Source organism: Heterocephalus glaber, unplaced genomic scaffold, assembly GCF_053883595.1.
Source record: "Heterocephalus glaber isolate CG9 unplaced genomic scaffold, H.glaber_assembly_v1.0 deba00001472, whole genome shotgun sequence".
Taxonomy (NCBI): domain Eukaryota; kingdom Metazoa; phylum Chordata; class Mammalia; order Rodentia; family Bathyergidae; genus Heterocephalus; species Heterocephalus glaber.
The window spans coordinates 30,661,649-30,686,387 of record NW_028258315.1 but is presented as its reverse complement, the minus strand read 5'-3'; the positions used below and the strand labels follow the sequence as shown (position 1 = coordinate 30,686,387).

General features: G+C 42.4%; 1 protein-coding gene and 1 long non-coding RNA gene across 2 annotated transcripts in view; one reads left to right on the top strand and one right to left on the bottom strand.

Moving 5' to 3' along the window:
* The window catches only part of Lyst (lysosomal trafficking regulator), a 286,606-nt gene that overhangs the window by 8,563 nt on the left and 253,304 nt on the right, over positions 1-24,739 (top strand). The window lies entirely within an intron of this gene.
* LOC110351166 (uncharacterized) overlaps positions 1-24,739 on the bottom strand; it is a 35,326-nt gene that overhangs the window by 8,339 nt on the left and 2,248 nt on the right. Inside the window, exons 2-3 of the long non-coding RNA XR_002398281.2 lie at positions 21,613-21,906; positions 1,437-1,572 (exon numbers count right to left, since the gene is read on the bottom strand). This is a non-coding gene — a long non-coding RNA (uncharacterized LOC110351166). The remainder of the gene's footprint in view (positions 1-1,436; positions 1,573-21,612; positions 21,907-24,739) is intronic.

Sequence of the window (24,739 nt, the reverse complement as noted above, 5' to 3'; positions counted from 1 at the left end):
GGTCCCTGTGCTTCTCTAACACCTTTGGCATTCCTTGGCTGTAGATGTATTGGCGACCTCTGCCTTTGTTTTCTTTTTTTGGTACTGGGGATTGAACTCGGGTCCTTGCACTTTCAAGGCAGGCAGCAGAACCACTGAGCTAAATCCCCAGCTCTGCATAGCATTCTCCCTGTGAACATGTCCTGTGTCAAAATTAACCCTTTACTCAATGTGATAAATAAATAGTGAATGTTTAAATTTTTAAAATTTACTACAGTGAAAGACACATTGCCATTAATCCCCCTCAGAATATTCCTTTTCATTTCAAATATTTATCCCATTGTTCTTGCCTCTTTCTGAAGGAATTCTGGAAGTCCTCTTTCATGAGTGTCTTTAGTTGTGGCTGCCTTGATGTCCTGAATCAATTCAAAACATTGACCTTTCATGGTCATTTTAACTTTGGGAAAGAGCCAGAAGTTCCACAGTGCCAGATCTGGTGAATGCAGTAGATGAGGACACACTGTAATGTTTTTACAAGCCTCCATTTCCTTTGGATGGGAGTTGGAAGCAGCATTCAATATATTTTTGAACATACCTCATAAAGATGCAGTGTTATATTGGATTAGGATTCATCCTAAAGACCTAATATTTTGGGGGGGGTACCAAATTCAGGACCTTGAGCGTGCCAGTCAGGTTCTTGTGCCGCTGAGCTACATCCCCAGCCCCTAATGACCTAATTTGTATCTTGATTACCTCTGTAAATATCTTGTCTCCAAATAATGTCACATTTGGAGGCCCTAAGGGTTAAGACCTCAACACATTCTTTTTTTTTTTTTTTTTTTTTGGTACCAGGAATTGAACTAAGGACCTTGCACTTCCCAGGCAGGTGTGGGGCCACTGAGCTACATCCCCAGCCCCTAACAAATTCTTAATAAGTACTGGTTTTGTGATCTTCAACAAGTGAACCTCACAGAATCTCAATTTCTTCAACCATGAAATGGGGATAAAACCACCTACTGTGCAGGCTTTTTTCTGAATAATTATCATCAGATTAGTTAAGGCACATAACAGACTAGATGATGCTATGATCTGATCTGGGTTTCAAGAGGTGGGATAACTCTCCACATATTACCCCCCTGTGAGAGGGAGAAGGAGAGGGAGAGAGAGAGGGAGAGGGAAAGGGGGGGGGAGAGAGAGAGAGAGAGAGAGAAAACGAGAACTTGTGTGTGTAGTGTTTGTGTGCTATAAACTGTGATGTCCAAATCACTGAAGCATCAAACCCTAAGGCAGATTCCAACAGAATCCACATATCAAACATGGTTCTGCCTGAACATTGACTTCAACTTTTCACACTAATGAAGGGTGTGTCAGCATGAAAATGACCTAGACACCTTTGTCAGTGTTCAATCTGCCTTGTCATTTTTTCTCACAGTTAGTGGAATGTTTCCAGAACTTACCTGATGAGACATATTGCACAGATTTTCTCCCCAGAAATCCAGGTTGGATTGGTCCAGGTTGGTGGCTCAAAGTTCCATCAATTAGTTCCATGTACTAGTTGGTTTTCCTGTCTCTGGAGCATGATGTCTGACACTTCTAATTTAAAGGAGAGACATATTTTGGCTCAAATTTCAGAGGGTTCAGTCTGTGGTAGGCTGGCTCCAAGGCAGAAATATCATGGTGGAAGGGTGTAGCAAGGGACTGCTTTCTCCATGGCAGCCAGGAAGCACAAAGATAGAGACAGAGACAGAGAAGGGAGGAGTCAAGGATAACACACCCTTCCAGGTCACACTCAGGATGACCCACCTCCTTTACCCAGGCTCCACCTTGAAACGATGAATACACTGGTGAATATAGCGCTCCTATGATCCAATCACCTTTCCAATGCCTCATCTCAGAACACATGAGACTTTGGGGGGCATATTTTAGATCTAAAACATAGCACTTGAAATGTTGAACATAGAGTTACCGTATGATTCAGTAGTTGTACTCCTTGGTTCATACCCAAAAGAAAAGAAAATATATGTCTACACAAAAATGTGTGCACCAATGTTTACAGGACCATTAGTCACTATAGCCAACAAGTGGAAACAACCCAGTGCCTCTCAACAAATTGTGGCATATCTATGCAATAGGACCTCATTCGGCCACAAAAAGGAGAATGAAGACATGCTACAGTATGGATGAGCACTGGGAACATGATGCTAAGTGAAAGAAGCCAATCACAAAAGGTCACACATTGTATGATTGCTTTTGTATTAAATATCCAGAATAGGTAAATCTGTAAATAGGTGTAGAAAGGATATTAGTGTTTGCCAGGGCCTGGGGAGGGGTAAGTGGGAATGACTATTCCATGGGGTACAAGGGGTTCTTCTGGTGAGATGAAAGTTTTGAAAGTAGAAAGAGGTGGTGGTTGCAAAACACAGAATACATTAAATGCTGTTGAATTACACATTTTAAAATATATGTTATGTGAATTTTACATCATTGAAAATAAAGAGGGAAAGGGGTAAGGGTGTGTATGGTAGAGGGAAAGGAGGAAGGAAGGGGAGGCAGAGAGAGAGAGGCAATATTGTTGTGCCTGAGCCATGAATCTCCCTGAATATAAAGGAGAACATGACCACTGCATTGCTGTAGCAGCACAGAAGCTCAGTATGATCATAGGGCTGCCTTCCTCTCAGGGGGAAGTGCCATCATTTCCTTTCCACCAGCAGCAGTCTCCAATGAGTCACAAGATGAGGTACCAGCACAGTGTCTTGGGGTTGATGGGCACAGCTCCTCTGCATCCTCTCAGTCAGGTGCCTCCAGCTCAGAGCACCCTGAGACTGGGCCATGTGAGGCTTTCTCAGCCCTGGGGTCTGGCTGACCACCTTTGGCTCAGCAAGCATGAGGTCCATAGAGGGAGAAGGAGAGTTTGTCTGGGCCACAGACTCACCAGATCATGTGGTAGATTGCTTTTCACCAGCTCTTAAATGTGCAAATCATGCCCTTCCCTAGGGCTTGTTAGGGTGAAGACTTGGATTAAAAAAGAAGCCACCATGGATGGATATCTGAGCTAGAGGACAGAGCAGATACTGGTGGCCAGTTTAGAGAATGCATTTGGATGGGTTTCAGCATAGCCCTTTGCTGCCGAGACTTGCTTTCTTCATGCTGGCTCCCTTTTGGACAGGTCTTGATATAGCTCTCAGGCAGAGCTGACCACTTAATATAATCAGATCCAGATGAGAATGGAGTTCTGCAGGTTCATTGTCTCTAGCAAACCCACATGGGTTCTGCATGACTGCTCTTGGCTTCTTGCCACACTTCAACCTCAGGACCCCCTGATAGCAGTTTGGTCTCTGCTGACCACCTCAGCCACTAACCACTAGCCACCATATTACCCTTCACCAAGTGCTGCTTCCCAGGTCTCTGGCTAACTATGCCCGGCTCATGAGCACACAGCCCTACAGCTCAGGGTCCCAATGGGCAGCTGCAGAATCAGAGATGGGGAAGATTTGAAAAGGGGCAGATGGAACTTTGAGCAGAGGCTTTGTCCTGCTGGAGTGAGGCTCCCGCTGGAGTGAGGGTCTTGCAGCAGCAAGAAGATCCTTCCTGGGAGCCTCGCAGGAGCTCTGCAGCTGTGTTTGTGCACACCTGGGCAGATGCACATGGCACTGGTTGCTATGGGCTCTGGTAGGTACCCAGGAGACAGTTGGCTCTACTGGCAGCTCGAACTTCCTGCATCAAGACAGACACTGAGAAAGTCACCTTCTCAGCTTTATAGCCACCTGTTAAATGCCTGGATGGCTTCTCTTTCATGACGGGGGAGTCCTCGAAGGGACTTTAGCTGAATGGTCTGCTATCCCCATCCCCACTGTACTGAGCTATGTGGACTTAAAACTCATAGTCTCCTTGAAGTCCTATTATTCCTGCTCTTCTCTTTTGCAAGTATTTTGACAAAGAACTATATTGTTCTCCAGCCTAAGACATTCAAGAAAGCATGTGGTCTCAAATCTAATAATTGAAATGAAATGCACATTTAAATTTCCACTTAAAAAATTAAATGTCATTTAAAATCAAATGAAAACTGAATAATATTTACTGTTTTTGAAAAATAAGCACAGCCTGGTTGTGAGCCCAAAGCCCACTCTGCTCCCCACCTGACCAGAAGTGGTGATTGGGCTCAATTCCTACTGTGTGCAAAGGAATCTGTGCCGGGTGACATCCCCAGGGCTGGAGCTCACAGCCCCCATCACGTGGTGTAGCCACTCATGCCTCTTAATCAGAGTATCAAGTGATTTGGTTGATGTGGTTGCGAAGCTATTTTTACAAAGTATCTCCCTATCAAGGGCTGCTCTGAGCGCGGGGCCTTTCCTTGGCTCTTCTCCAACAACTTGACTAGTTTCCTGTGTTGAGGGCCCAGGCTGCTTATCATGGGAGCTATGAGGTGAAAGCCTGAATCTGCTTCAGAATGTTCATTACATAGGCTTTTCAGGAAGGGCCAACCCATAGTGGGTACTGTGAGAAAAAGGCACTCAAGTGGGAGATGGAAGCCCTGGCTTTAATCCTGGCTTTGCCCCTAAGGAGCTATGTGATGCTGCACAAGTAAATTAACATCTCTGGGCTTCCATTTTGGCATTTGTAAAACAGGAATCGCAAACAGGATGCCAACAGGGGAATGAGTTCAGGCCTTGGAGTCAGACAGAGTTGCCTTCACATTCTACCTTGCCACCTATTGGCCTTGGGACCTGGGCCATCCCCAGCCTCCAAGATCTCTGTGGACTGGACCGAGATGATACCTTCCTTCTGGGGGACTTGTGGAAATTGAAAGAGATGCTTTATGTACTGTGCCAGGTACATTATTAGAATAAGGGTAAAACATATCTCTTTTGAATTTTTGGAAGTATCTTTTAATATATATGAAAATATACTGCAAACTATAAAGTAATATAAAATATCATTACCATTAGTAGAATCTTTTTTTCCTCTCAATTTTACTCTATTCCCCCCCCCCCCAACCTTGCCTACTCCTGTTCCAACACACACACTTTTTATATTTAAATATTCCGGGAAATTTGGGAAAATAGTGCAATACTGCTGAATATCCTTGATTCCTTAGATTCAGCAATTAGGAACACTGGCCTCATTTGGTCACCTGCTCTCTATTTCTATTTCCATTTATCTCCCTGTCATTAATTTATCTGTAATTTATGGACACTGAAAGTAGGTTGCAGGTGTCATGGCTCCATATCAAAGTACTTTGGTGTGTGGAGGATAAGCTCAGAGCAACGGCATTCTTGTGTATAACTAAGCCTTACACTGTCACTGCTATCTTAGGCCTCCTGGCCTGCTGGAACAAAATCCCATAGAAGGGGAGCTTAAATGACATACATTTATGTCTCAAAGTCCTGGAGGCTAGAAGTCCAAAGTCAAGATGTTCACTAATGTGTTTCCTGGTGAAGTCCCTCTCCTGGCTTGCATATGGCAACTTCCCACTATATCTTCCCATGGTGGGAGGAGAGAGGAAGAGAGAAAGATCTGTCTCTTCCTTGTCTTCCAAAAACATATGTGGTGGTACACACCTGTAATCACAGCACTCCAGGAGGCTGAAGCAGGAGGATTGCAAGTTTGAGCCCAGCTTGAGCAAATTAGTGACTTACTGAGACCCTGTCTCAAAATAAAAAACAAAAATAAAAAAGGTGTAGGGATGTAGCTCAGTGGGAAGGCCCTGTATTCAATCCTTAGTCCTGCAAAACAAAGAAAACCCACAAATTCCATGCGGACCCCACTCTCCTGACATCATCTACACCTATTGTCCTCTTCAAGGCCTCTCACCTCCAAATGCTGTCACATTGGGAGTTAACAATTCAGTGTAGGGATTTGGTAGAGACACAGTCCCTAGTGATTATCAAGGAATGTAACACTGATTCAAAAATATTGTCTAAAACACAGTCTGAATTAAAATTTCCCCAGTTGACTACTTCCTCCAGCATTGAGGAGCAGAGCTGCTCCCAGCACAGAGGAGGTAAAACTTACGGGCCACTATACCACCGCCCCCAGCACTGAGGAGGTGAGCTGTGCAGGTGCCAGCAGCACACATCCATCCCTCCCTCCCGCCATCGAAATGAGAAGACACTTAAACAAGTCTCAAAACCAGACTCCCAGTTCACCTAAAGCAACCCCAAAGGGAAATGAGATGGAACAATCTGACACTTAACCTCCTGGACTCCCTGAACTGGCAACAAAAGAGGATCTGGAAAAAATGAAATCAGAAATAATTTCTCAGATAACAGCAGAGATTGTGCCCATAGTGCAAGACATGATTAATAAATCTAGAGAGGACACAGATTAAAAAATAGAGGAGTGGGGCTGGGGATTTAGCTCAGTGGTTTTGCCACCTACTGCACAAGCGCAAAGACCCAAGTTCGATCCCTGGTACCCAAAAAAAAAAAAAAAAAGTAGAGGAGCTGAGGAACATGATGGAATCCCAACACAGGAAACAAATGAAATCCATAAAGCAGATGCAAACAGATTTCCAGGAGATTGAAAACTCCATTGAAAGTTTACACAGCAGAATGAGCCAATGTGAGGACAGAATTTCAGATATAGGAGATAAGATTGCAAGTAGTGACCAGGAAAATAAAAATTGCTTTAAAATAGCAAGGGACCATGAGAAATCAATTCAGCAGCTGCTAGCAGATGCAAAGAAGAATAACATAAGACTGATCAGAGTCAATGAAGAAACAGTAAAGAGTGCAGACAACATAAAAAAAACTTACCAACTAAGTAAAGCCCGTGTTCTGAAGGTTTCAGTGCTGAACTCTATAAGACATTTAGAGAGGAACTACTGCCACTACTGTTTAAACTCTTCAATGAAATTGAAATGGAAGCAATACTCCCGAATTCATTCCTGGAAGCAAGCATCATCTTGATCCCCAAAGCAGAGAAAGACCCAACCGAAAAAAAGAACTGTAGGCCAATCTCACTAATGAACATACATGCAAAAATCCATAATAAGATACTGGCAAATAGAATGCAGAAGATCATCAGAAAGATCATACACCATGCCCAAGTGGGATTCATCCCAGGGATGCAGGGATGTTTCAACATACACAATTCAATCAATGTAATACACTGTATCAATAGAGCCAAGGACAAAAACCATATGATCATCTCCATAGATGCAGAAAAAGCATTTGACAAAATCCAACATGCATTTATGATAAAAACCCTATAAAATTGGAATAGATGGTCTCTACCTCAATCTGATAAAAGCCATTTATGAAAAACCAACAGCCAATATCATACTAAATGATCAAAAACGGAAACCCTTCACACTAAGATCAGGAACAAGACAAGGACGTCCACTATCACCACTCCCATTCAGTATAGTCTTAGAAACATTAGCCATGGCAATTAGACAAGAGAAAGAAATAAAAGGAATAAAGATAGGAAACGAAGAAGTCAAACTGTCATTATTTGCAGATGACATGATACTCTATATAGAAGACCCCAAGAACTCTACCAAAAGTCTTCTAGACTTAATAACCAAATTCAGTAAAGTAGCTGGATACAAGGTCAACACACAAAAATCAATAGCTTTCCTCTACAGGAACAACAGACTCACTGAGACAGAAATAAGGCAAACAATTCCTTTCACAATAGCATCCAAAAAACTGAAAACCTAGGAATCCACCTAACGAAAGAAATCAGAGACCTCTTCTCTGAAAACTATAGCACTGAGAAAAGAGAGATTAAAGACGATATCAGAAAATGGAAAGACATCCCTTGCTTCTGGGTAGGAAGAATCAACATAGTGAAAATGGCCATACTTCCCAAACTGCTATATAGATTCAGTGCAATCCCAATTGAAATCCCAGCAGTATACTTCACAGACCTTGAGAAAACAATCCAAAAATTCATTTGCAACAAGAAGACACCTAGAATAGCAAAAGCAATCCTAGGCAACAGAAACATGAAACTATACTATAAAGCTACAGTGATAAAAACAGCATGGTAGTGGCAAAAGAACAGACCCGAGGATCAATGGAACAGATTAGAAGATGCAGAAACAACGCCAGACACACTCAGCCACCTCTTCTTTGACAAAGGAGCCAAACACCCTCACTGGAGGAAAGATAGCCTCTTTAATAAATGGTGCTGGATAAATTGTGTTTCAATTTGCCAAAGACAAAAACTAGACCTGTATCTCTCACTATGCACTAAACTAAAATAAAAATGGATTAAAGATCTAAATATTAAAACAGAAATCCTGAACCAGCTGGAACAGAGGTTAGGGAGAATTCTTGAAGAAATTGGTGTAGGAAAAGATTTTATGAAGAAAACCTCAGTTGCCTGTGAACTAGCACAAACAATCAACAAGTGGGATCTCTTCTTATTAAAAAGCTTCTGCACAGCAAAAGGAACCACCAAAAGTGTGAAGAGACAACCCACAATGTGGGAAAAAATTTTCACCTGCCGTTCCTCAGACAAAAGTCTACTATGTAGAATCTATAAAGAACTTAAAAAAAAAATCAGACCTCCCAAATTTAAAGACCCAATCCAAAAATGGGCATCTGAAATAAACAGACATTTCTCAGACAAAGAAGTAGAAAATAGCAAATAAACATACGAAAAAATGTTCAACATCACTGGTCATTCGAGAGATGCAAATGAAAACAAAGCTGAGATTCCACCTCACCCCGGAAAGGATGGCTGCTATCATGAAACCAACCAATAACAAATGCTCCAGAGCTTTGAGGAAAGAGGAAATCTCTACTGCCAGTGGGAGTGTAGACTGATACAACCACTGTGGCAATCACTATGGAGATACCTCAAAGAAGTAGGACTGAAAGTCCCATTTGACCCAGCTATTCCCCTGCTGGGCATCTTCCCCAAAGAATTGAAAGAATCATACCACAGTGATATATGTGCACCCATGTTCATAGCAGCACAATTTGTAATAGCTAAAACTTGGAAGCAGCCCAAATGCCCATCAACTGGAGACTGGATAAAGAAATGTGGGGTTTTTTAAAATATAAAATGGAGCCAGGGATTTAGCTCAGTGGTTCCACCACCTGCCTTGCAAGCGCAAGGACCCGAGTTCGATCCCTAGTACCAAAAATTAAAATAAATAAAATAAAATGGAATACTACTCAGCCATAAAAAATGAGAAATTAGAGACATTTATAGCTAAATGGATGCACATTGAGGCTATACCCTTAAGTGAAATAAACAGGACATGCATGTGTAAATACCAAATAGTTTCTCTAGTGTGAGAAACTGAAAGTGTAAATAAGGACTGAAAGGTATAATAGATAATGTGAAATAGGAAGAAAAGGGGCAAAGGGAAAGGGGAAGTGTGAGGGGTAGGGAAAAGGAAAGAAGGGCATGGAATTAATATGAGAAAATGAAAAAATGGAAACAAGGTCTTTGTAAATACAGAGGATGGAGGTATTGAAGGAGGGGCAGGGGAATGGGGAAAAAGTAAGAATCAAGAGAGATTATGTAAAGGTGCAAATTTCCAATGCTGAATGTCATTATATTGTATACCTAAAATGTACCAATAAAATTAATTTTAAAAAATTTCCCCGGTTAGCCCCACAATCTTCCTTATAGTGAGTTTATTCAATATTGGATCCTGCATTTCCTCTGGTTGCTTTGTTTCTTTAGTCCTCTTTAAACAAATTGTGTTGCCCAATTCTGAAGTCCCCAGTCAAGCCACTTGAGCACTTAAACTGTGGCCAGTTCAAATTGATGGCATTAAAGATTTAGGGAGGGGAGAGAAGAATGTAAATGATCTCACTTATAGTAATTTTTTATATTGATTGAATGTTAAAAGGATAATATATTGAGTATATTGGGCAAAAATACATTATTAAAAATTAATTGCACTGATCTCACTGCTTTCTGTTCTAGCTATTAAAAAATTTAATGACACACTTCTTGGATTATATTTCTATTACACAGCACTGTTCCAGAATACTCCCTCTTGCCCTGCCTTTTTTTGTGTGTGTATGTGTGTGTGTGTGTGTGTCTGTTGTGACATGGACATTTCTGAAGAGCCCAAGCCAATAATCTCCCAGATTGCCCTACAGTCTGGTTTTCTCTGCTTCTTTTTGTTTAGATTCTGGCTAAGAGTACTGTGTAAGTGATGTTAGCACTTTGCTTGAGGAAGCTCAGGTGTTTGTCCCATTGTTGGGCATGCAAAGTCTGGTCACTTGATTAAAGTGGCACCTGCAGAGTCTCTCCAATGCAGAGCACCCCCCCCCCCACGGCGTGATTCTTTGTGTGATCCTGCTCCTCCAACCTTTTACCCAGTGATTTTAGCATCTACTGCTTATCTTTGCCTCTCTCAATTACATTAGTGGTTGAAACACCTTAGGTATCTTAACCTTTCATTCCAACTCAGTGCCTTGACTCAGTTCTTGGTTGAGTCTTTTGTGCTAAAACACAGCTCACTACTTTCTAAGGCTTAGTATTTTTCTAGTTGCATTGTGTTCCATTGTGCATGATGCAGAGTACAACATTATTTAATCTTTATTGATGATTATTTAGGTAATTTCTAAGTTTTTGTTGTTAAAAACATTGATTTCATGAATATCTTTATACATTGTCCATCCAATCTTCTCTATCTTTGAAATATATTCCTAGAAGTGGTATTGCCAAGTATATGCAGTTCAGTTTGTGATGTGTATAGTCAGATTGCTCTCCAGAAATATCACAGTTCACACTTTCCAGAAATCAGCCAGGATGCTTTCAGCTGTGGAGCAACAACAATCCCAACACAAATAGGCTTAAATAATAAAGGCATGCACTTTCTCACATAAGTAAGACCTCTAAGGGAAAGATTCCTGCCTTTCTCCCCCTCTCTCTCTCTCTCCCTCCCCCTTCCCTTCCCCCCTCCCCTCCCTCCCTCCCTTCCTTTTCTTTTCATTTTTTTTTGGTACCTGGAATCAAACTCGGGACCTTCTGCTTGCGAAGCAGGCAGTGAAACCACTGAGCTAAATCCCCAGCCCCCTTTTCTATTTTTTTAAAGAAAAGCACTGGTGGTAATCTACCAAGTGCACTTCATGACTTACTACACAATCGTGGCCTACAATTTGAAAAACACTGGTTTGAAATATTCAATTCTCTCTGGAGCTGGCAGTGGGTGAAGAAAATTCTGACTTCAATTAGGAAGGGAAGAAAGGACATCTGTCACTTTACCTACAAATTGTGGCTGACTACACTTTCCCAGGCCCTCTTCCCTCTAGACATCATTTGGTTTTCCAATCTTTGCCAACCTAACAAGTCAGTAAACTCTCTCTTTTTAAAATTTCATCTATATTACAATGAGATTTTACAGGCAAGCTATATTGTCTAGTGCAGCCTCTGCCTAGATTTCTGGTCCGGGTTCTTCACTTAGCAGCTGTGGGACTTAGATCAAGTTACTTAAGCTACCTGTACCACTGGTTCCTCATCTCTGGAATGAGGCTAATACCTAGCTCATAAATTTGTTGTAAGAATTAAAAGAGATCATTCATATAAAGTGCTTAGGCCGGGGATTTAGCTCAGTGCTTCTGCCGCCTGCCTCACAAGCACAAGGTCCTGAGTTCGATCCCCGGTACAAAAAAAAAAAAAGTGCTTAGCATACATTCCAAAAATGGACGTCAGAGGAACAACTGTGCTTTGTTTTGTTTTGTTTTTTGTAGTGCTGGGGATTGAACCTGGACCTTCATACTGAGCTACATCCCCAGCCCTGTTTTATTTTTTATTTGAGATAGGGTCTTGCTAAGTCACTGAGTTGCCCAGACAGGGCCTAAACTTGCAGTCCTCATGCCTCAGCCTCTCAGAGTGCTGGGATTATAGGCGTGTACCACCGTACTCGACTCAAAACAACTGTTTTGTTGTTGTTGTTTTTATAAAACAACTGTTTTTTTCATTGAAAGATTCCTACTGTTCTCTGGGAATGAAGCCTGGGTTTGAACACACCACACCAGGGAAAAGGAGGCATCAGGGCCTGGTGTGTGCCTGAGCTTTCCTTGGGCCTCACACAGCTCCTGGTCCCTGGAAGAGGAGGAAGAATTGGTCACAGAGCACCATGGGGACAAAGCCCTGCAGCTCTGGAGACCAGGAGAGAGGCTAACACAGACTGTCTTCCAGAAGCTTAACTAAGGAAAAGAAGCCAAAGGAACTTCCAACCGCAAAAGGCGCTCAGCAGACACCTTTTCACACTCTATGAAACTCTCCTGCTCATAAGGTCCCTGCGCCACATCACCAGGTGTGGTATCTGTGACCCTTCAGATCCCTGTCTCTTCATCCCTGGACGGAGACCAGCACCTCACCTGGCACATTGGGAGCATTAAATCAGTGGGTCAGCGGCTCTGTCAGGGAAGATGCCCAAGGCACTGGGATGCAGTTTTCCTGTGTGATCCAAGTGGTTTACATACAAAAATCTCATAGTCAGTGTCTCTTTGATGGGGGAGGGAAGCCCAAGTACGTAAGGAAAATAGGAAGTGGCTACAGAATTATGAGAAGGAAGAAAAAGAGGCACTGCATGATCTTACAAAAGAACAGACATTGTAGAAAGTCTGTGATGAGCAAACAGTGCATGTGGCCTATACAACTCTCTTGATGTCACAGGCTGCCTGGGTTGGGTTTGCTCTGGGTCTGAGACCCTCACCATTGCAGTTTTAGCAATATGTACAGGTTGATTCCAGTAGAGACTAATAAGAAAATCATAGCTCAACCCTATTGGAAAAAGGCACAAATGATAATAGCAGGTAAATCATAGAAGAAAAACAAATGTCTCTGGAAGAGGGAAAATATCAGCATGATACCAGGTACCCAGACAGCGTCATAACCAACACCATCAGTTCTGTGGCAAGTAACATTATCATTTGAAACGTAGGTGGAACAGTGATAATAATAGCTAACATTTGTTCCTATTGACTCCTTTCCCTGTTTAAAAAAAAAACAGAAATCTATAAATGAACTAATCATTGTTTTCTTTTATTCTTCAAAGTCTATAAGGCATCTATTACTATCTCCCATTTAGGGATGAGGAGCCAGATTAATGGAGAGATTAAGTAACTTGTTAAAAGTTACACAGCTACCCCCCAAAAAAGTTGCACAGCTAAGTAGTGGGTTGCAGAATATGAATTCAGGCAAGTCTCTCATAAGACACTGAAATATACAATATTTTTTGCCCTTGAAATCTCAGTATTGTACATATAAAGTAAAAAGGTAGTTGCTTTCTGGAAAGCAAGCACAGTCTATGAAGATGTCCCCCAGATTGGTACTGCATTTCTGTTGTAGAATAAGGATGATGCTGAAATTTCCAAGGACCTTAAAACATACTTGGGGGTTGGGAGAGGAGGCCCCTTCTTCAGCCTCCATGCTGGGAAATAATCAAATCTACATCATCTCTACTCTGCGTCTAAGTGCTCACTTCCAGAGCCATCCCATTCTGTTTTGGGAGCCACCATGAGTCACCATGACTAAGTCATTGAAACAGATTTTTTTCCCTGATGACACATGCTGCCAAGGACTGAATTCGATGCAGCCAGCTTTTGAGTCTGGACCTAGAGGGGAGATTGCATCACAATCTTTCAAAACTGGACTAAACGGGGCAGCGTCTATTAACATATAGAGGCCTGAGTCCTGGTCCCTCTGGGATGCCTGGCTCTGTGGGCCACTGTCCCTGCTTCCTGCTTGGCACTCACTGAGTGGGTGATCTCAACCCCTCTGGGAAGAGTGAGGAACCAGGCCACCCCCAGCTGTGTCTCAGTGCCCTTCCCACACAAGCCTCTGCCTCCAGTTATGTCACAATTACTCAGGGGGCTACATAAGGCAGACGGTGCTAATTAAGGCAGTGAACAGAAAAAAGCAAGGGCTGACCATTCACTACACCAAGGCTGTTATTTTAAAGTAGACATTGAGGTCCTCTCTGACTCTGACATCCTGCAATCAAGATCCTAAGAAACATTTAGACAGCAGTATGCACGTTAGTTGATGACATTTCTTGTTCCTATAAATGGCAAGAGTCAGGGTTAAAGAGAACAATGAAGCATCTTGTCACTAACTGAATTGGTTTGAATTCTACTCATTGCTATATTTAGCCACTTCTCAACTAAATTCTTGACCTTTTTCTCAGCTTCTGAGAAGAGAGAAAATCTGACAACTCATTTCCTCCTAAGAGCTCACCACTGCTTCTCCCCACCCAAGATGCAATCCAGTTCTTTCATCATGGTAAAGAAAGTTCTCTACTATCTGTCCCCTGCAGCCTTTAACATTATCTTTTATTGTGATTTTTACTGTTTTTATTTTTTTCCACATTTCCTCGCTCTCATCCCAACCCCCCCCCCTTAGTTTTTCTCAGGAGGTGGGTCTCAATGTGCATAATATATTTTTATCATATTCCTGCCTCCTATTACCTGCCTTTATATCTCCTCTTCTTGCCCCTTCTTCAAATTAATAGATTTGTATTGATTGTGGGCAACAGGATGCTTTGAAATATACTGTACCTTCTGACACCCTGCATCTTTGCCCCCAGCTGATCTCAGCCAAACAGTATTAATGCACCCTACTTCTCCAGGTCTTGATGGGCCCGGGCTGTGCCTTATCCTTGCAGCACAGCCCCTCTTGCTTCTTTACCCTTGCTTGGATGAGTCTTCAGGCTTCCAACCTACTCAAGATTTTACTTTCTCCTGGAAGCTTTGCCCTCCTTCCCAGGCTGGAGCAGGTGGGCACCACTCCTGCATATTGCCAGAGGAGCCCACAGGTGCCAGCCACAGGGCAGCCCTGGGATCCTCTTCCGCTGCCATTTCACAACAGTCAGTCCTGGAGAGCAAGGAATGCATGACTTTCATCACGTATTCCCAATACACTGCCACATTGTCTGGCACACAGCAGAGTTGATAAATACCATGGCTGAATATTCTTCAGGTCCGTATGATATTTGACATTTTTGCTGTTTAGAATATAGTTACCCATTTCCTTTCTATATTTTCTGCCACATACTGAAAACAAACAAATGACTCATAGTTTCTCTCACTCCAAGCTGACGCCTGCTCCTGCCACCCTAAGGTCAGGACCTGCTCCTCCAAGTCCCTAGCACACACTCTGAGCCAAGCTTCAATTGCGTTGTGGAGGACCTTGTGATACTGAGAAATTCACTTTTATTCAGTAAGAAGGATGAGTCAATGGAGGTTTGTGCAGGACCAGGAAGTGGAGCGTGTGATTAGAGCTCTGGGCCAAGATGAGTGCTTCTGTGAACCACAGGATGGACTGTCAGGAGGAAAAGTTTGAGAGGAACCATGGCAATCACCCATGGGAATGAGGCTACTCAACACAGAAATGGACAGAAGGGGCCAGATTTCAATTGAGCGGTAGGACAAAAGAAAGAGGTTACAAACTCTTGAGTCTGGAAATTGGGAAGCCAGGTAACTCCACTAACAGAAACCTGGATTGCTACAGGGATTGTGCTGTCACCTCCAGTTCTATGCCATGACTGTGTCAGTGTGAGGGAGAGAGGTGTGTATTGATTCTGTTAGCAAAGTATTTATGTTCTAAAACTTAGTATTTAAGTAAAATTAGAGCTAACATTAAGTGATTATTATGAGGCAATCACTTTACAAAATTAACTTCTTGAATGCTTATAGAGAGGTAGATTCTCTTATTCTGTCTTTTTCACAGATAAGGAAACTGAGGCTTAAGTCATGTGTCTATGTTCCCACAGCTGTGAACTGAGTGAGTGGTAGAGATGGGGTTTAGTCAGGCTCTGTGACCCACTGCCCTCAGCCTGTGGGCTGCAGGCTTGGGAAGAGGCTCAGAGCTCTCCATAGGTCTCAGAGCATCCACATAGGGAACCACTGACACTGCACAAGGTTGTGAGGGGAGAAACTTCACTGTTGTGAAGGGAAGTTTGATACCAAGCATGGCAACGGCAGGTTGCAAGCGGGCAGGCCAAGGGCCAAGGAGAAGCCAGACGTGGGGACACAGCTGGAGCAGCTATGGAAGGGGACTGGGTAGCAACACAGGCTATGGCAGAAACCTTCCTGATGACAGAGATGAGTGCCATGTGGCATAAGGGAAGGTCAAGAAGGGAAAATGGTTCAAGACCATGTGACTGTTTATTTGTTGATTGGTTAAGCTAATAATCAATACATAGCACTCCGGGCATCTACAGTACAGAAAGAGAAGTGCTGAGGAAGCAATTTGGGTGTCATCTGCAACACTTGTACAATTATTCCAGGGACCAGCCCTAAGGCTAGAGGGACATTTTTGCTGTGGTTTCCAAGCTTCAAAGATGTGATGCTGTGATATATGCCAGATATCACCATTATGGCTGCTTGAAACCCACAGGGTGTCAATCCAGTATAGCAAAGGCCTTAGAATCACTTTAGGGTAGCAACTGGTATTTCATGTGAACACATACTCTGAGACAGACTTGGCTTCATCATCCTAGATGCTGACGTCACTTGCAACGATCAGGATCTGATTTCCAGTTCTCCTTTCAGGCTCTGCACCTGATGACCTGGATATGGCCATTCCCAGAATCAGCTAGAACTCTTTCATCTAGAGCCATTCAAATAAGAATTTGTAAAGAATAACTAAGATGATTTTCTCCAGCCTGGCCAGTTATGAAGTGATCTTTCAGCCTGAGATGCAGAAGTTCTGAACCTCAGGGGTTTAAGATTATCTCTGCTAATGCCAGCCTCTTTGCAAGAAGAGAAACTCCTTTCCTTCAATAATAGATGAACCAGCATCCAAGCTGCTCTGACTGAACTCCCATTTGGGCCTTAAATGGCTTCAAAGTATGTTTGCAGGGAGGAGGGGCAGAACACACTGGAAGTCTGGAAGAACTGGAGAATGTTAAAACTAAAACAAAGCCAAAAACTCAATGAACCCAAGCCCAAATTTTGCAAATGAGAAAAATGAGGCTCAGAAATGAGAGTGTGCTAGAAGGTACTAGTACTAAGGCTAGAACCTAAGTCTCTAAACTTCTTGCCCAATTCTCTTGCCACTGTATCATTCAGAAAACATTGTCCTGTATCTAGCATTCTGGCACGTGCATGCACACATTCACACAATGCCCAGTGTAACCTGGCTCAAATAGGTCCTGGTGCTAATATCCATTATGGTCAGGAAGGTGAGAGAATACCTATGGGTGTCAAGGTGAATGTCTTCAACCCTAACAGAAAACTGGGAGATTCCATGTCTTCTAGCTAAACCCTAATGGGCAAGCAGAGCCAAGAGTTATAGTTCATCTTTTCCATTTTTAGAACCCAGGGCACATTTGCTGAAGAAAGTATGCTGGCCAGTGGGACAGGAGTAGGCAGAAAGAAGAGACACACTACCTGTATTTTTTCCTTTAGCTGGACAAGACAGACATATGGCCAAGACTGCCTTTCCTTTTCAGGGGCTATGTGGTCTTGGCTTGTGTTGCATTTCCTCTCAAAGAGTCATCCTCACTATCTCCTACTGTTTACACCTAGTACAGTGGTGGCTGAGGGATGGGCTGCAGGCCAAGTAGTTCTGGTGGCTGCGTGGTTATTCTTGGACTTGCTGTCTGGCCTTCTGCAAGTCACCCCTCTTTCAATTTCTGCATCTATAAAATGCATGACTCACCTCAGAGATGCCAAGAAATTCAAAGACTATGTGTTCCTGTTATTAAAGGAGAAGAGTTAAATTTAAAAAAAAGAAGCTGCTGCAGACATACCTATCAGACTATTATTAGACCAAAGCAAAAGCCAAGCCAGAACAACCTTTGATTTCATTTCAAAGCCAGAAACAGAGGACCTAGTGTCAGAACTTTAAAGGTATATGTTGTCTATAGTGAGTTTGTCCATCTTACAATTCAGATTCAGGTTCAAACCCAACTGCAGTGGGGACCCTGGTTCCCCAGTACTCAGTAGGACATGAACCAGAAGTGTTGCTTTTCTGGCTAAGCCATGGCCGTGAGTGGCCAGAACTCAACTGGGGTGTGTTGTAGGCCATTTGTGTGGCTAATAACACACACTGGGTAAGTTACAAAGAAAAGAGGGTTGTTTTTGTTCACAGTGTTGGTCCAACGTTGAGGGTGCAATCTTGTGGTGACCTTTTTGACGGCACAGCTCCAAAGTGGCATAGGGCATCCTATGGCTAGAAATAAAGAGCCCATGTGTAAGTGTGTGTGTGTGTGTGTGTGTGTGTCCTGGTCTTTCTCCTTCATCTTCTAAAATCACCAATATTCGATCATGGGGCCCTCTCTGATGACCTAAGATAATCCTAGCCACCTCTAAACACCATGGTTAGATGGCACTCCCTTGGAATCTCATGATGGGGATTCAACTTAAACATGAGCTTTCACAGACAGCAAACCATATTCAAACCACAAATGTGGATGTGGTCTCCACTTGAGGCCAGCTCCAAGCTGATCCCACAGACAGTGCCCCTTGATGTTGGGGCAAAGCTTTTCAACCTTTGCATGACCCAGATGTATAACTCCAGTGAGCTGGAGGACTAGCCCTGAGGAAGAAGGGGAGAGGAGGGGAGGGGAGGAGAGTGGCTTAGTCTCCAGCTTTGTGCTGTTGCGGAATGGTACAACCTTTAAGAATTCACTGAGGGGAGGGCCGGGGATTTAGCTCAGTGGTTCTGGCTCCTGCCTCCCAAGTGCAAGGACCTGAGTTCGATCCCCGGTAGCAAAAAAAAAAAAAAAGAATTCACTGAGGGCAGACCATTGAGAGGCCCACCATGACCTGTGGGAAGCCTCCTGTTTTCATAAGTAAGGTTGTAATTTCAAATTTAAGACAGAATTCCTAGTTATATACTTCATACCCACAAGCATATACACTAATTTTAGAATATTCCATATCTTAATTGATGCCTCAATAAAATGACAGCATTGTATATTTTTTCTTTGAATGCTTTATAACAGTTCATCATTATCTGGATTTTGTTATAACTTGAGAAAATATAACTTCATCCAAAAATTATAGGAAAAGCTTTCTATAAAATGAATAGCCAATGAAGTAAGTCTTGAATCTACCTCCTAAAGCTACATAGTAAAACTATATAATAAAACTCTTATATATGAAAGTGTGTTGTAATATACTACTCAAACTCAGAAATGGTGAATGGATATGGGGAGAGCCTCAGAGTTTCACCTGCCCTACCTCAAGTATCTCTGCACATGTGAGAGCTCTATCTTTACACACACAATTTGCTTCTGTACTCTCTAGTGTACACATTCTAATGCAAAGCATTCTTATAGGAATTTTGTGCCCTTCAGAATGAAAACACTCTGTCATCCTCAGAAGCACTTAGCTTGAGCACTAGTACTTAAGAGGGAAACCAAAATGAACTTAGGATAAAGCTGATTGAAATCTAGATTTGATTAAAAAGTTCTCTCCACCTTTAATGATTTGTCAGATCCCAGCAAAGTTAACAAACAACCCTCTGGCTGCCTTTGTGTCCCCAAGAGAGAGACAGGGGGAAGTGCTTTGCAACTGACCCCTAAAGGACAAGTAGCTGCTGTACTACCCCCCACCCAACCCCCACCCAAGCCCTGTGGTTCCCGATCTTGGATACATTACTTACCTATCGCCCATATTGTCAAGGAAGACTAATCAATACAGGCAAAGAGTTTCAACTATACTTAGCACATAGTACGTGCTCAATAAATGGTGGCCATCACTAGCTATTAGAGATTAGACCCAAGGCCAGGGGATGTCTGGAGGCCATGGGAGCAAGACTGATAAACATGGGAGAACAGATAACAGAGGGGTTGCTAACTACCTCTCACTTGTTCTCAGGTCTCTGGTCACTGCATTCCACATACCTTTCATCTCTCACTTCTAGTTCAATGTCTACAAAACCTAAAGCAGCAACCCTGATCTCCAGGCCTGTTTCTTCTGGTTCCTACCAGAACCTCGGGTCCAATCCCTTCCAATCCTAAGTTCACCTCACTAGGCCACCTTGCCCGTCACCCAGACTACTTCCCTGGGACCCCCTTTGTGGGTGGGACCCCATCATAACTGGATCTTCCAAGCCTCCACTTCTCTCTCTTGCCCCACACTTAGTAACCAGGTCCTGCCAGTTTTACCTCCTTGAGGTTATTAAACCTATCTCTGACCCTCCCTTTCTGTCACTGCTGGCCCAGGTCAGATTTTACCCAATTGTCCTGCATCTAAACATGTCCTTCTCAAATCCAATACTTCCCCAGATCATCCCTGCTTCAAACGGTCAATGACCTCTTGTTCCTCAAAATGTCTCAACCGTAACTTTAATAACTTCTGGATGTAACTTAAGTACTTGACTTGGTCAGGCTCCAACCTATCCCCCTGACTTACTTTTCAGTCCTTTGTGGCTTGCATTTTATTCTCTAGCAACATTGACTTGCTGGCTGCCACCTCGCCCACAGAATATTGCATTTCAGTTCCATGTCTGGTCTGAGGCTCTTCCCTCTACTTGTAATATCTTTATCTGGCTTGCTCAGTTTGGATGACGCCTCCTCCAGAAGCTGCTCAAATCCTCCTCTCCCTTAAATTGAGTTAGACATCCTTCCCCTGGTGGCTGTCTTCTTTTACAGAGCAACCCACTGCACTTGCTATATAATATTATAATTATGTGCCTCCCTCACTAGCCTGGGAGCTCCTGGAAGCAGGAAGTGCTGTGTGTTGTTCACCTTTGTATACCGCATGCTAAATATAGTGCCTGGCACTTCCGTGGCACTTCATAAATGAATACAGAATGAATGACTATTTATTGAGCCCCCTGAGACAGTATGCCATCTGGAGAAGTTAGATTAGTATAAAGTAGTATATGGCTCCCTAAGATGGGAGAAGGCATTTCAAACATGGAAAGAACAGAGCAAGGCAGGATGTATTTCATTCCAGAGTTGCTGAAAGTACTACAGCCTATGGGAGCTTGGGAATGAGGGGCAAGAGAGATCAGAAATGACCTGGGGTGGGTCCAATCAGGAAGAGAGCACCCAGAAGGACAGGCCACAAATAATTAACAGCTACCGCATCATGTCCTGGGTCTACAGGATCCTACCCTGCCAGAGGAAAAGTGATATGATTATCCACTCATTCATCACTTACTGAGCTTCTACCAATGAAGCAGGCATAGGGTGGGTACTGGAAGATGTAGCAGTGCATCAGAAACTCCTTTCTCTGTTCTTATTGAGCTTAGCGGGTGCTGGGGAGGCAGAAAGCACCAAAGTAAGCATATTGCACATGGTGATAAGAGGTTGAAGGATGGAAACAGGATAGAGGGAGAGAAAATAGCAGGCAGGGGTGGGGGTGGGGAAACTCTCTAAGGATGTGGTTTTGAGCTGTAGTTGTCAGGACAGGAAGGAGCCAGAGGAGGAGCTCCCAGGGCACAAGCCAGAGAGATGCCTGTTCCTGAAACTTAGGAAGCCAGGGCAGGGGGAAGGAGAGGAAGGCTGACAACAGGGAAAGGGACAACAGAGGCAGAGAAAGGCAGGGCACCAGGAGTTCAGATTCTAAACGACAGCTACAAAGGGTTGGGAGACCCAGGGAACCATGAATGAGCAAGGAATGCACTGTGGTCACAGTGTCCAGGACCTGAAGGCTGAGGGTGGAGATGAAGTTGGGAAGGAGAAGAAAACAGACGTGGTCAGGCTAGTAGTTTGCTGTTTAACTTTTCTCTTTAAGAAACATCACTTACCTCATTTTACACCAGGAGAAATGGGGCTTCAGAGCTGGGATGCGGACTGAAATCTACTTCCCGCAAGTGAGAACTTAAATCTCTGTGGTCTGTTCTCTAACTCCTGGGCTCAGCAGAATGCAACTTCCAGATGGCAAAGATTAAAAAGAATGATAATATCCTCTTTTTCATCTTTGGAGGATGGAGATTCTCATCCATTGTAGGTGGAATGCAAATTGGTAGTCTCTTCAGAGGAAAGCCCAGTTCCTTAATGATGTGTGTCCTCCTAGAGTCCCCAGTTTCAGTTTTAGGAATCTGAAAAAATAAACCATCTACTGAGCAAGGATGTTTGAGCAAGTCTTGTCTATTGGTATTTTTGAAAGGGAAACAGGGCATCAAAACATTAGACCTCAGTACTCTGCAGTTAATAATAATGATGATAATTTACTGGGATGGAAAGATTCCTCAATATACTGCCCAGAGAGAAATTGGGTTACCACGGACATAAAGTATGATTCTACTTCTGTAAAGTATATGTTTATATGTATAGAAAAAAAATCTTAGAAGGATCTATGTCAAAAACATTGAGAATGGTTATCTCTGAAAGATATTTGGACCTTTTGGTTGCAGTTGCTTTTTTTTCCCTCCCTGTAAATCTATGTTATCTATTTTTTCTAAAGCAAAATGTTAATTTTTTTCTTGAAGTATAGCATACAAACAGAAAAGAACACATGTCCTATGTTTACAGCTTGATGAGTGATCACCAACTGGACACACCCAGATAAACAACACACTGATTAAGAAACAGAAAACTGCTTGGCTCCTGGATGCCCCCTTTGTAGAATCATACAGAAGCTACTGTATCATCTGGCTTCTTTAATTAAAGATTATGTTGGTATGATTCTTCCAAGTGCTTCATTTAAATGTAGTAATCAATTGTTTAAAATCTTAGAATGCTTATATTTTAGCTTTTATAAATATCACCATGCCATGTATGGAATCGTTAGTCTTTTGGTCACTTTATAGAGCACTTTCATGTGCACTAGCTCTAAGAATTATTATTTTTTGCTTAAATTCATTTATTGGTACATTTTAGGTATACAATATGTTTACATTCATTATTGGGTGCTTGTACCTGTACATCATGTAACTTGGTTCTTATTTTTTTCCCATTCCCTGTCCTCCCTTCCCTATTTACAGACTTTGTTTTCATTTTTTCATTTTCTCATAGTTTTTCCTTTCCCCTTCCTTCCCACTTCTCCTACCCCTTTGGATCTTTTCTTCCTATTTCAAATTATCAATTATTCATTTTAATCATTTTAATCCTTATTTATACTTTCAGTTTCTCACACCAGAGAAACTATTTGGTATTTACACATGTGAGTCCTATTTATTTCACTTAAGAGTATGGCCTCAATATGTATCCATTTAGCTATAAATGCCTCTAGTTTCTCACTCTTTATGGCTGAGTAGTACTCCATTTTATTTTAAAAAAAACTATCCAGTTTCCAGTTGATGGGCAATTGGGCTGTTTCCAAGCTTAAGCTATTAAAAACTGTGCCGCTATGAACATGGGTGCACATATATCACTGTGGTATGATTCTTTTAATTCTTTGGGAAAGATACCCAGCAGGGGAATAGCTGGGTCAAATGGGACCTCTAGTCCTAGTTCTCTGAGGTATCTCCATACTGATATCCACAGTGGTTGCACCAGTCTGCACTCCCACCAACAATGGAGGAGGGTTCCTTTCTCTCCACACCCCCGCCAGCATTTGTTATTGGTTGATTTCTTGATAGCAGCCATTCTTTCTGGGGTGAGGTAGAATCTCAGTGTTGTTTTCATCTGCATCTCTCCATTGACCTGTGATGTTGAACATTTCTTCATGTTTATTTGCGGCTTTTACTTCTTTGTCTGAGAAATGTCTGTTCATTTCAGATGCCCGTTTTTGAATTGGGTCTTTAAACTTGGGGTATCTGATTTTTTTTGCAGTTCTTTATATATTCTAGATAGTAGCCCTTTGTCTGAGGTACAGCTGCTAAAATTTTTTTCCCACTTTGTCAGTTGTCTCTTAGCTCTGTTGGTGTTTTCTCTTGCAGTGCAGAAGCTTTTTTTTTTTTTGGTACCAGGGATTGAACTCGGGACCTTGCGCTTGCGAGGGGGGCTGAGGAACCACTGAGCTAAATCCCTGGTCCTAGTGTTTCCGTTTTAATATTTAGATCTTTAATCCACTTTGATTTTAGTTTAGTGCATGGTGAGAGATATGGGTCTAGTTTTAATCTTTGATAGGGTGAAATCCAGTTTTTCCAACACCATTTTTTAAATGGGCTATCTTTCCTCCAATTAGGGTGGATGGCTCCTTGGTCAAAGATGAGGTGGCTGAGTATGTCTGGAGTTGTTTTGCATCTTCTAATCTATTCCACTGATCCTCAGGTCTGTTTCTTTGCTAGTACCATGCTGTTTTTATCACAGTAGCTTTGTAGTATAGTTTCAAGTTGGGGACTGTGATACCCTTTGCCATGTCTCTGTTGCCTAGAATTGCTTTTCCTATTCTAGGTCTCTTCTGGTTCCAAATGAATTTTTGGATTGTTGGTATTTCAATTGGCATTGCATTGAATCTATATAGCAGTTTTGGAAGTATAGCCATTTTCTCTATATTGGTTCTTCCTACCCAGGAACAAGGGATGTCTTTCCATTTTCTTATATCCTCTTCGATCTCTTTTTTCAGAGTGCTATAGTTTTCAGTCTTTTGCTTCCTTTGTTAGATTGATTCCTAGATATTTCACTTTTTTGGATGCTATAGTAAAAAGAATTATTTCCCTAATTTCTCTCTCAGTGAGTCTGTTATTTGTGTACAAGAAGGCTATTGTTTTTTGAGTGTTGACCTTGTATCCAGCTACTCTACTGAATCTGTCAATTAAGTCTAGAAGTCTTCTGGTATAGTTTTTTGGGTCTTGTATGTCAAGTATCATACCATCTGCAAATAATGACAGTTTTCCTATCTTTATTCCTTTTATTTCTTTCTCTTTTCTAATTGCTGTGGCTAATGTTTCCAGAACTATATTGAATAGAAATGTGATAGTGGGGATCCTTGTCTTGTTCCTGATTTAGCATGAAAGTTTTCGGGTTTTGACCATTTAGTATATTGTT